This window comes from Diorhabda carinulata, chromosome 7 (assembly GCF_026250575.1).
Source record: "Diorhabda carinulata isolate Delta chromosome 7, icDioCari1.1, whole genome shotgun sequence".
Classification (NCBI taxonomy): domain Eukaryota; kingdom Metazoa; phylum Arthropoda; class Insecta; order Coleoptera; family Chrysomelidae; genus Diorhabda; species Diorhabda carinulata.
Window position 1 is genome coordinate 9,493,294 of NC_079466.1, and position 14,558 is coordinate 9,507,851.

The window sequence follows — 14,558 nt, forward strand, 5'->3', positions numbered from 1 at the left end:
TTTAAAGGTTAGTCACTTTCTCATAACATATTCTACCAGCGTGTCTAGGATCTATACAATATAAAGATTAGATAAATGTATCATGGTTCATGTATAAAAAAGATAGTTTTGAACTATAAACTACTACCCTCTAGTCGTAATGACCAACATGAAAACAGTCTTAGAGCTGCAAATTAGAGATGGTCATAAAATATAGTTATATCAAGAAAAACGATCGATAATTTTAATATCGCATCATCGATTTTTGATATTTTTCCAAGTATGTACCTTACTATATATTAAGATCAGCTTTTTATTGGAAACGTTGTAAGGAAACACCAAAGTACCAAAGTGTACTAACTTCAATGTATTTTCCGAGCTTTCGATTACTTATGTATTCATCATCTGGGAAATAATTAATTAAGATTTCTGGTGATTTTGATATTATTAAAGCGTGTAAAAATTTTTAAACTCATGGAATTCCAAATTCAATATTCAAATTGACTTTGATAGAAATATTGGATATTAAATTTTGAATTCCATGAGTTTAAAAATTTTTATAAGCTTTAATAATATCAAAATCACCAGAAATCTTAATTAATTATTTCCCAGACGATGAATACATAAGTATTCGAAAGCTCGAAAAATATATTGAAGTTTGGTGTTTCCTTACGTTCCTAATAAAAAACTACTCATAATATGGCAAAGACTTCTTTAGAATATATTTCTGAATATCCTTGATTTTAGGTCTCTTCTGTTTCAAAATTGAAAAAATATTTCAATAATTTTTGAAACATAGATAAAGTTGACGTTTCGACGATTTTTTAAGGATTTAAATGACAATTAAATATATATATATATATATATATATATATATATATATACCAACAAAAAAATATATACAGAACGTGAAATTGAACTAAATCGCGCGTGCCGAATCTCTAGAAGTAGCGTAGCTCCACGTTCGCTTCGCCGACTATATGAAAAAAGAGAAAAAGGCTTTATTGCCAAAATGTTGTTAACAATTTGTGGACAAGAGCTTGTAAATAACACCCAAAAAAAAATATATACACAAATTTGATTTATAGTATACACACGAAAAATACAATAACAACGATATTACCTTTCAAAATTTACATTGTCCAAATTTTATATGTAATATAACTAGATTTGTCTAAAAAAACAAGTTCATTGATTTGAATAAAACAGAAAATAAAATTAAATATTAAATATACAGCATTCCTAAAATATGAAAAATATGTATATATATATATATATATATATATATATATATATATATATATATATATATATATATATATCACCTTCATCATGAATATCAAAATAAAGATAAAATCAACTTAGAACTTTGTTCTAATAAATATATAGCAGTAATGGATTAAATTATTTGTAGTTTTATTAGAATTTACAAAATAGAGTTATAAATTTTACTTGAATTATTTAGATCTTTTTTATCATTTATAACTTTTCATTTCTTATGAACTATCTATAAAAGTTCTCTTTTTCATGAAAGGTAAGTGGAACCCAGGCTTTTTCTCCCAAGCGCATGTTCTGTACGGCGGCTTCTCGTGTAGTGTTCTAAACTATATCTCTTTAATGCTCTGTAGTATATGTACCCGCAGCGTGTCATTTCTAGCTGAACCTTTCCATTGTTCTGTAGATTAACAATTTATCTCGCATGGTAAGCTAGCATGTGTTTCTTGCCAGTGTGCACTTTGACCAAGGAAATAGTGGTATTTTGTAAATTTTTTAGGGTAAGTACCTAACGAGTATAGTTCTTTATATTTTAAACTTATGGCGATCGTATATTTAGTGACTTTGAGGAAACTTGCATGGGTTACACTTTCCTCAAAAAAGATAAGCTAAGGGAAAGTCTAACCGATATTGAATGCAAAACCAATCATCTAAATAACGAAATTCAAAATGAAATAGGATCTAATACTTGTTATAGTATCACTAATTTCACAAAAAAATTGAAAAGCAAACAACAACAAAACAGTATCAAATCTCAAAATATAACTAAAACCAAAGAATTTATGAATAAAAATAGAAATCTCAAAATTTTGAAAGCAGATAAATTTAATAAAACTGTTATTATGGAATCAGGAGATAATAATAATAAAATGATGAAATTATTAAACGATTAGACAACTTACAATAAAATTAAACAAGACCCACGAATTCTTATCAGAAACTCAAAAATAGTCTAATTCGATCTTGGCAAAAACCACTTTTTATTTCGCTATCAGATGCAAATGAATTGAGAAACCATAATGCCTTACCCACTGAAATTTATGGTTTACCAAAACTGCACAAATCTCATCGATTGTTTCAAGTATTCAAACTCCTCTTACCCCATTATCTAATTACTTGAAAAATATTTTGAAAAAAAATTATACCAAAACAAATACTACATCAAAAACCAATGGGATTTCAAAAAAAAATATAAAAACTATAAAAAGTCCTAACGAATATGTATTTATTTTGTTAGATGTGATTTTTTTATATACAAATATTCGTATAACCATTGTGAAAAATATATTTATAAAAAAATTGGGCGAAAGTGAAGAATTTACAGAAATACCTTAAATATTCAGAAAACCTATAGAACTCACACTTACAACATATTTCAAATATGAAAATGAAATATACAAACAAATTGATGCTTATCATATTTACAAGGGCTTTCCCAACAACTATCAAATTATTTTAATAAATATGATATTAGTATAAGTCATTAAGGACATAATACGTTATCCAAATATTTCACTAAATCAAAATTTAAAACATCAAAAAAGAAAGAAGTAATATTATACATCAAGTGCCTTGAACTAATTGTGACGCTGTCTACATAGAGCAAACATCTCAGTATTTAGAAAATAGACTAAAAGATCATCAATACTATAAAAAAACTGGATTAACGAACCATGAAATATAAAAAAAAAAAAATTCAATTGTAAATATTCAATATTTTTGAAACGGAATCTAATACTTATCCTTATTTTTATATTCATATTTCATTTCATTTTTCTATTTTTAATAATTTTAAGAAATGTAGGGTAACTTTAAATGTTACTTTAATATTTTGTAAAATAAGGTTTAACGAAATTGTTTTATTGCGGTAGGCTTAGGCCTAGGTAGGCACATGGTTGTCAACGTAGTCAGGATCCCAGGACGATGAGGGTATCATAAAATTAATAAGGAAAAGAGAAATGTGTAGCAGGCAGACTATTCGAGAATAGTTTGGAAAAAGACAGCCTTGCTTTGAGATTGAGATGGAACGAACGTCCTGGTGATCGCGAATTCGTTATTCCCTAAGTCTGTCGGTCTGTCGCAAGATATTATTAATATTGTTTGTATTCTAAATTAACTTAACCTTGTACGAGTTTATTTATTTATTCTTAATAATTGATCTTGTTGTAATCGCGACGATTAATTAATTGTATTAATAAAAATGAGTAAATCACAAGATATTGAATCTCCAACAGAAGCCCCTGCCTCTCTAACATCAGAAGTGGGATCTGAATCATCTACGGGTTGTTCTTCCAATCAGTTCCAGTTGCTAATGGCTAATCGGAACCTGATTGAATTAATGAAGACCGTAACCAAACTAGCATCCACGAATCGTAATATCTCCTTGCCAAAATTTAACCCGGAAAATTCATGTGCGGATACGTTTGCGTGGTGTGCTACAGTGGATATGTGTTTAGTGGAACGTCCTCTAGAAGGAAGTTCATTGGTTGTTGCGCTCAGTGAAGCTCTTCATGGATCTGCGTTTACTTGGTTGTCTCAAGTGTGTTACCCTGGGACAACCTGGACTAATTTTAAAGATCATTTTTATTGCAAGGTTTGCCGGAGTGGAAACATCAACAGCAACTTTAATTAATATTTCTTTAATTCTTTATTTCTTAGACCCTTTGATATATTAATGCATGTTCTTGATTTTAGGTCTGTTCTGTTTTTTGATAATTTTTAAAAGAGAGATGAATTTTGACGTTTCGACTTTTCTTTAAGTCTTTATCAGTGATAAGGAAAGATGTTTTATGGTTTATGTATGGTTTATGAATCAAAATTTGAATTTAAACTTTGAACTCTCGGAAACTAGCAATTTTCGCATAAGGTATGTTGAGCAGAATCATCATATTTTGAGGTCTAGAATCTACAGTTTAGAGATTGGACATTCTTAATTAATCACCCTGTATAAATATATATAGTGAGATTGAGGCAATTATTAAACTTTGATTATTGTGCTATCGCTCCGATATCCTCGATCATAAGACTAGTGCCCATAGGCAAGGTCACCGGATTTATCTCCACTGTATTTTTTTCTTTAGAAAACTAAATACATATATAAAAACGTAACAAACCAAATGGCATGTTACAAGGTCGTGCTGTGCGTTCCTAAGTGGATCCTAAGTGGATAACCATGCAACGTCCTTTCTGAAATTGGAAAAGCGTGCTTACGAATTAGACAAACGGATTCAAAGATGAATAAGGAAGGAAGATTCAATGATTCTCAATCTTTTGGAAAAGTCCCTGCAGTAAGCACTGCTGTTTAGTACGAGTAAATATGTAACAGCTCTATTTTGTAGTTTGAGGACTCGCTCTAATTGAATCGCACCACACATACCCTAGAAGGAAAGGGCATATCGGAGATGTGAGTCATCAAGAGCATAATAGACTGTTAAGGGGATAGATAAGTTCAGTACTTTAGAAACTGATCTCATCGCAAAACAGGAGGAACTTAATTTTTTACACAAGGCTGCAATATGTAACTCCCATTTCAAGGAGTTGTCCACAACAATCTCTAAGAATTTGACAGATTCAACAACAAGAGAAATTAGTGTCGTCTGCAACTAGACATTTTACCACTGATGTCCAGATAGGCGATGTCGTTTATAAATAGAAGAAACAAAATAGGGCCTAGCAGTGAGCCTTGGGGCACTCCACATTCTATTGGCTTGTAAGATGACATAGTTGTATCAACCCTTACAGGTTGAGGTATGACTTAAATCATGCGAGAGATTTTCCTCTGAAACCATAACTGCAATTTGTTGATTAAAATATGATGATTAGAAAAATCAAAAAAAGTTGTTGCCGTGGAGTGATGGCTGTTTAGGCTGGAGTGGAAATTATTTAGGAGGGAGAATATAGCATCGTTTGGGCATTTGTTACTCAAAATCCCAAATTGATGAGTAGAAAATATTATATATTTGAATAGAAATGATGAAAGCCTCTTTTTGACCAATCTTTCTATGATCTTAGGTAACGTGGGAAGGAGTGCAATTGGGCTATAATTTATAAGCAAAATATAATAAATTTGCCCAAATAGTCACTCAGTTTCAATGCCAAAACTGGCAATTGGCAAATTGGAAAGGTATCCCTATTATAAGATTAAACTAAAGCAAGTTGTACATCAGGTTCTTTGAGCTAGAAACTGCCAGATCTATTCGTAAGTATCAGATAGAAAGTGACATGTTTTGATATAGCTAAGAAGTTTATTGGTAATGCTTTCAATTTTTGGACTCTTCTTATTAATAACGTGACTTTTTATAGATTTTTTTCAATTTCATTTGATTTTATTTTTATAAAGATTTGCTTAATACTATTTCATCCCAATTGCACAATTGCATCGAATTCTGAAATTAAAATTTAAAGTTGTTTATTATTTCTGGCAACATTGCAATGTAATCGAAACTTGGCTACAATGTATGCAAATAAAAACCAGTTATTGTTTTTAAATAAACTCTGTTCATGAGATCGGTAATTAATATAGATAAACAAATACTAGAGTGATTGGTTCAATAATAAATTTTTGGAAGTGATAATTGTTCTTGAGAGAATGTTAAAAAAATAAACATTCATCATTTTACTTACATACTAGATAGAAAGTTTCTATAGCATTACTGGGCCAAGATCTGAAATCAAGGAATAACATGTATGGGAATAGTAACTTCAATGCAAATAATGGAATTTGCAATGAAATCGGAGGGAAAATCAAATTTTACTAGAATTTCTAGAACTGTGATTTTCTTTTAGCCATATAATGAAACCTCAAGATAGAAGAGAAATATATGACTAATAACCAATCGGGCTTATATTTGAAAATATGGTGTTATTTTCCAATATACATAAGTATTGATGCCAAATTTATGAAATATATTGCATTCAAGTACTGTTTATATTCTTACATCGGAATTAACTAGGTACGTTGAAACAAACATTTTTATTTGATAAAATAAAACATCACGATTCCTGCTAATAAGGTTATCAAAAATTTAGCTAACCGGGTTATAAGAACCGTCAAAATATATATGAACATTTCAGAATTAAGTGACTCAAAACAATAAGTTGAATCGAAAAGAAATACTGCCTTTAAATCTATAAATATATGAGCCCTATGAAATAACCTGGTAAATAACAAAAGCGACGAAGCTATTTTTGAAGAGTTTATAATAAAATAGGGTTCTTAATAAAATGATTAGCTTTTGCCAAAATAGAACTTATTATTTATAAGCTTCGATGAAATTAGACCTTCTACACTCGGAGCTACTCATTTGAAACTAATTAATGACCCAAATTACTATCTAGTCCCCGTTGAATCACTACCAATGTTATGCAATGGAACATAACAAATGACGCTACTAGTTAGTAACTAGTAGAAAGTTTTAAGGTAAGCTTTTTAAAACAAATAAGAATATTTGACGTTGATAAGAATTCGTTTTTGATGTAAAGATATACCGTTCGAATTAAATTATACAAAACAACTGGATCGTTGGCTCAACAAATAACTTTTTCGTTAGAAGAAGCTATAACACTGTAATTGATGCCTTATAGAACATATTATTTATATATAACATATATTTATTATTATTTTCAACATTTTAATTAAGATTAGAACAAATTAACATAACAACAGACAAATTGAATTATTAACAACACTAATATTAAAACTGCACTTTGTTATCAGTTATTGAATTTGTCAACACTTCTCTTCGGCATTTATTAATGCCATCTCAAAATAATGATTAGTACAAAAATAGAAAAATAAAAAATGAAATGAGTGCAACTCAACCTGGGGACCTCTCGCATGGGAGCCTTGTACTATGCTACAGAGACAATTTTACATCAGAAGTATTGTATAATAATGACTATGACGAGAAAAATAAGAAAATGGCAGAAACGTTAGATAATTTTGAAAATTTATAAGAAACCAATGATCAAACCGTACATTTTTTATAAGAGCCTCCGAAAAAGAATCAGAAATTGTAGAGATTAATTTTACTTCTGATAATCAATTACTATTCCCATATACTTCAAAATTCATTCACGAATCGGAATTAAATCATTCTAAAGAAAGAAATGAAAAATTAGGAGAACATAAATTAAATTTAACAGAAACAAACTTGAAAGAAGAAATTAATTGTGATACAAAAGAAGAATTAAAAATAGAATTGTTTGAAAAAAGCAATCAGACGGAGAATTACAGTATACAATATACAGAATTAGATGAATTAACCAGAAATGAAAATGATACTGAAATTGAAGTAAAAGAAAATGTAACTGAATTAAATAGGAAAATAATAGAAATAAATGATGATATAACAATGGAAGAGAAGGATATAAATAAAGTAATAAAAATGGATGATGAAATATCAGAAAACGAAAGTTATATTATAAAACCTAAATTAAATACAAATATATTGAATATACAATATCAAAATAATATGTTTGATGAAAGAGAAATGAACAATGAAAATGAGAAAATTGAAATTAATTACTAAACAATTAAGAAAGAATTTGAAAAGAATAATAATAAGTCTAAACTATTTCAATAAAAAATTCAATGCGATACTAAATGAAATTTTGGAAATATAAATATCAATATTATCATATTTGAAGTGCTACGCAGAAATTATAAAATGGATCTTAACAATAAGACCTTTTTTATAATGTTATAATAATAGCTAATATTCATAATCAATAGGAATTGAAATAAGTAAAATACAAAGAACAGTTGAGATACTTTTAGAAACTAGAATAATTTAAAAAAGAACTGATTGATTAGAATATATGAGAAATTTAATGATGAAATTCATAATTTTGTTCATTTAACTAAAGAAAAAAAAATAGAAAATGTATATGTAAATAGTCAATGTAATACAATTGAGACTTATCCTTAAAGTAATAAAATGAAACAATACAAAAAACAAATATAAGTGAATTAATCAGAACAAAACATAATTTTAGAATTTATTGAACCTAAACAATTATATTCCACAGAACCTTTGAAACCTGATCAATTTATTGCTACTGTACAAAAATATTTTAAAAATGCTGAATTCAAATTTGTTCATTGTATAAATCTTATTAAAGGTTTTTATCTACTGAAAAATAAAAAGAAAAAATGGAGTATTATTATGTATATAAAGAACATAGAGGAATTAATGAACTTAAAAATTTGTTAATTGCAAAATATTATTGGCCAAAAATGTCAGAAGATATAGAAAATTTCGTAAATAATTGTGAAGTTTGTCAAGTGAACAAATGTGATAGAAATTGTTCAATAATTAAATTTAACTTAATCCCAACAGCTAACAAACCATTTGATCATATACATATTGATGTTTTTAAAATAATAAATAACGTATCAGTAGTTAACAATTAATAAACGCATTTTCACGTTACGGTCAAGCCTATCCTATTTTAACTATAAATGGTGTTTTTATTGTTGAAATCCTACTAAAATATATTACTCAACACGGCCTGCTGTATAAAATAACAGCTGACTGTTATTGAGGAACATCCCATTACATTCAGAACCACAAAAAAACTTCAAAATTATTATACGATAAAATTAGAGACAAAAATGCTGGAGTTAAAGAAAAAATAATTAAAAGAAGAAACGAAAATAGAATTGATCCACCTTCATATTCAAACCAACATATAACATATATTAGAACAAAATTTAGAGATAAAAAATTACCAAAATTTAAAAAAGCTGAAATTATAAAAGACTCTGGCATACTTTTGGAAACAGATAAAGGAACTTAAAACATAATCAGAAAACCTAAAATTAATTCGAAAAATGAAATTGGCAATGTTACATAATACTCCTAACTATTTACCAGAAGAGCAAGACAGAGGACGTACAAATTACACAAATAAACAATCTATTACCAATTAATTTAGTGAACTTATATATTCTAAGCACATTTTTATATACTATATAAATTTGAGTGAAATAGGAAATTTAAAACAATATTGTTATAATTTAAGAAATAGTTTAACAAAAACAATTGCAAGAAATCATATTTCATACCATAACCTAGCTGAACAACTGCAGGTAAAAAATCACGAAACATTTTTTTCTATACTAGGTCAAAAAGAGGAATAATACATGCTGTAGAAAAAATAATAAATCGATAACGACTATACGGCTTAACCAACAAAAACTTACTAACTTCAAATGATTTCATAACATTTAATAGTACAATTTTGCAAATTAATCTGGATTTTCAAAATAAAATTACATTAATTGATAATATTGAAAACGCAATAACGTTTTCCAAATTGAATACAATTCATAGTTCAGTAATCCCTAGCCAAGAAATTATAGAAATGATAAAATATTTACGAACTCTTTATGAAGAAGAAGAAATTGCAAAATTTAATAATATTTGGCATATTATATCTTTCTGGGCTCTTGAGTAACTTTTTCCAAATCCAAAATAATCCTTGGTACCCATGTACACATACTAAAATCCCAAACCACTGAATTTTTCCATTTTTATCCTGTTATCTAGAATGAAAAAATATTTAATCTTTCACAACCCTACTTGGCCAAGACTCTAGAAGAAGTTATCTTAATTAAAGAAGAATTTTCTGTTTTGGATAAAAATATTAAAGGAGAAATTTAAGCTCAGCCACAATTGTACTATAGCACTATTAAAATAGCCGCTCTACTACAAACTGTTATGTTAGTGATATGAGCCTCCAAGAAACTATCATTGAATATAAGTGACTAATAATGAAATTCTAGTGATTCCAAATTCAGAAACTAAAGTGTTATCGAAATGTGCTTCAGACCGTTATTTAGAAATAAGAAACCCATCAATCATTAGGATTCCAGAAATTGTAAAATTGAAGTAGAATACGAAATATTTTCTATTGATCTACAAGTTGAAAAAGGAAAATCATTTTGCCCAAATTAGATTTTATATTTTTTAATAGTCAAATGTATAAGTCACCAAATTTAAGTGAAATATATTTTTAAAATCTTTACGAAATTCATAAAATTGCTAAAAACATAAAACCTAGATAGGAAATCCACAAAACCATACGAAAATTGGACTATATTCAGTAATAAAAATAATTTGTATAGTTATTTTAAGATTTTGGTTAATTCAACAATTCGAATGAAAATAAGTAATCATTATCTTTCTTATTTATTTTAGTTATCTTGTTGCAGTCCGCACCTAATCCCATAAATATTATTTAGATGTGCAGCATAGGTATTGATAATCTAATACTTGTTATAAGGCGAAATTTCTGTACTATTCGATGGATTTATGGAGAGATAAGTTAGAGCTCTAAATTTGGTCTAAAATTTCTGCCGTTAGGGGTTTTTATGTTTATTTCCTTCCCATTCCATTCCTGGTTATTTCGTCAGTTTTCTATTCCAAACTGATTATCAAGTTTGTCGTTCTATTTCTGAATGATAATACCTAAATCACGCATTTTTCCTCTTACCTTGTATTATTTGATCTGTGTTTGGCATTTGTGGCAATTTTAGAATTATATTTTCTATTTAATCGAAACTCACGGAATAGAGATATTTTATGGGCTAATGAAAAATAGTTACAATAGTTAACAGAATATAGCGTGTGGCCCCTGTTAAAAAAATTCCCATAACTTGGTGATCGTAACGCACGTCAGACAGTGCAATTGTGAGTGTTCGTGTAGTGAAAGCAGTGAAAAAGTTACTCTTAGTGAAAAATCAAAAATTTACAGTAATTCCAACTTAATTCACATATCTCAGAGAGTTTAGTCGGTAGGAAATAATAGCTATTAATGATAGAATTTTCTTGGAACCACATATTTTGACGTTGCCACACTTCTTAGACTGTATAAGCAACTCTAAACTCACTCCAGAGATCCTTGGCCATTGATATTTTCATTTGGTATCAAAGTGTTAGATTATTTATATCCATCGAGAATGTAATTATCATAGTAACATTTACTATGGAGTCAGGAGGAAACTTTACCTAGGGTAATCTCTCTAGACCAGACGGAGAGCTGTGAAACTGGCATAATTAATTTCAGAGGTTCCAGACTCTTGAACTTCCAACAAAAGCAAAGGGAAAGATTGGACGAGTAGATTTATGACCATAAATCCTGAATTAAGTTTGAGAGCCCCAAAAGCAACTAGTTTTCCAGTCTCACGAGGTATCTTTAATTTGAAAGGATGGATGACAACAAAGAGTTTTCTTCTAAACCGACCTTTGCTTATCCTTGACAATTACGAAAGATATATCAATATTGAAGTCGCCAAATACGGAAAATTATATGAAATAACTTTGCTCACTCTTCCACTCTACTGTAGCCAAAAAGTTATGCCCTATAACCCGGACATCTTTTTTTTTCTTCGATTGCTCTGGTCCCAGTAGCTGTAAAACTACCTCGAGATATTAAGATGATCAAATTACCTTTATCATCTATTGTACCTACAACGTCAATAAGATCGTTCAACCTCGGCATCAGTATTCATAAATGAAATTGAGGCGTATAGAGTACGGTAGTTTATGACTGGTCTTAGTAAACAGATAAGAAAAACTAAAATTTTAACAAAAATCCCAAAAATACTCTCTACCAAGATGATGATAGATTATCCACCGAACAAAAAAAAATAGAATAAACAAGAATAACAAAGAAAAAATAATGGTATGACATAATTTATAGTCCAGTGACAGTGACATTGACAAAGAACCCAAGTATGATAGTATATTGGATGTACTACAATTGTATGTACGTTGGAATGAAGATGATTAGGTTCATTTGTCCTAACTGTTCCCATTAGAAGGAGGTAGACTAATAAAGATTATGATTTTTTATGTGGATTTAATTTTCTTAAAAACAAACAAGATTTTCTACATTTAGCTGATTTATAATACCTACTTTTGAAGTTGAACTACTTTTAATACTTAGTTATGTTAAAGATAGGATATATAGTTACCCTATTATTCCTAAAAATGTACCTGAGTTACTTTAGGATTTTCTCTTTGTTCACAAGATATTGTTAGATGTCAAGATATTATTGTAAATAGGGAGGGTTTGAAATGTGTGATAATACCGAGCACCTAAAGACTTGGACCTATAATTAGGAAACTGTTTGATCTTAAGAGAAACAAAATTGAGTCATTAGTGGGACACACATACGCACACCGTACAACAAAGATTCAAAAATTTAAACAAACAGTAATTATTGTCAATTCATCAAAAAACTGGTCCGATAATGTCGTGCCCAGATTTGACAAAATAGTGTCCACATCAATTGCACACAAATGAGTGAGTAACAAAAGTACTAATAAAGAAAAATGAATAGCATTCCAAGTAATTTTCTTGTGTAAAGTCTTTGTAAATCTTTGTATTATATATAGACTAGTAGTCTCAAAAATACAAAATATCAAAAAATTACGCAGCAAGTTATATTAATCACAGCAAAAATCACATAAAAAAATTTTGACAGAATCTTTTCCGTTACATTCTTCCCATCCATTCGAGCATCTATAACAACGGAATCAGATTTCTCCTTTACGACCGAACTCTTGACATACGGCGTAACTATCACGATTATCTTTATCGTCATCTTCATTATCTTCGCACAGTTGAATTAGGGGCACATCCATAATATCTTCATTGCTGCTGTCGATACATTTCTAGGCTTTCTTTTTTCTTGCCTGATCCTTTTTTTCTTATTTTTCAAATTATTATCTTCATCCTCAGTAATTCCGCTGCTTTCTTCTCTGCATCGTTCTTATTTTTTGCTATCTTCTTGCCGTCTTCGTTCTTTTTGGTCTAATTTTTCCTTCAATGGAGTTGATGTGAGAATAATAGAATGCTGTTTTTTAACGTCTCTGGGATCTTCTAAGAAACGTCGTAAAATGCTCAGCTTAGAGATATCTTCAGTTAAAGCGGCGAAAGCGTCTTTTTATTTCTATTGCTGTTATATGGTATGCCTATGCTGTTTCTATAGCGAACATGTCAAAAGGATTCTGGTTGGGTTGTCCCTGAGGAGTATAAGATCTAATTTCGTTGGACCGGTCTAAAATTGATGGTGACGATGGTAGACTATGAGTGGATTCATCATGGCCAATTGCTGGTTCTATAAACTTATTTTCAACACCTGATTGACCAACTTGCCTGGATGCTTCTTCAATTATAGGATCAGCACTTAAAATATCCCTATATTATTTCAAATCCCTTGTTGGCCATTTCTATCGTAGCCACTCGAGTCTTATTGAAAATTGAAGCTAAATGGTCATGAGTACAAAATTTATATGTGTCGAACGATTGATGACAGCAATTTCTAGAATTAGAAGCGCTGAATTTTGCTTATGAGCACCAATATTTGTAGCAAAATGATGCAACTATTTCATATAAAGCTTTTCATTTATCCACTCAGATTTAGAGTATTCATAGAATCCAGTCTGTCACACATGTTTGTGTTGGTAGGTTAAGATATGCATGATGCGCACATAACTCCACTAAAATAAAACATGCAACAATCTTGCAAGCGAATGGCCCTGTGTGAGTTTATATTGACACATAATTACACTGACAGCGCTGCGGCATTAATTAAGGGACCTATTGGCGAAGACACTAATTTTGTAGTCATAAAATATTTTGATAGGGGGCATTCTGCAGCTTCGGCTTACCATAGCTTTTGTTTCAAGAAGTTGGAGGAATTTAGTGAATAGTATGTCCACAGATCGTTATTCCTGTTCCAAAAAATCCGATTTGGAAAATTTATGGAGGCGACATTTTACAACTACCTATGGAGAGAGAGTAGGAGAAAATATGTTAGAGAAAATGGAGGAAAATCTCAGTAAAGCGACAGGGGTTTCTTTCAAGATTAGCCAAATCGGAGATCACTACGCAGTATCATTTTGTACCCCATTAATGAAGAGAGCGAGTGAGAAAATTTGGCAATCGTCAGAAATCCTATTTGTGGACGCCAGCAGCAACTGTGATGTTCAAAATCATAAGATTTATTTTTTTGCGACACATTTCGTTGCTGGAGGTATACCATTGGGATGCATTATTGCTACGAGTCAAAAAGAATAAGTGTTTGACTTAGCTGATCAAAATATAATTAGTTAGTCTAGTCAAATTAAATCCCAAAGTCATAATAACCTTCAGAAGTACTGGCCCTCTTCAACTATGCTTCTTTGTATATTTCATGTTTTAAAGTCTGTTTGGAAGTGGTGAAACAATGCAAAAAATTGTATTCCAAAGGAATCACGCCAAGAACATTACCGGCTGTTCAAAAACATTCC

General features: G+C 29.7%; 1 protein-coding gene across 3 annotated transcripts in view; it reads left to right on the plus strand.

Annotated features, from left to right (window-relative positions):
* LOC130896664 (cAMP-dependent protein kinase catalytic subunit 3) overlaps positions 1-14,558 on the plus strand; it is a 110,968-nt gene that overhangs the window by 68,780 nt on the left and 27,630 nt on the right. The window lies entirely within an intron of this gene.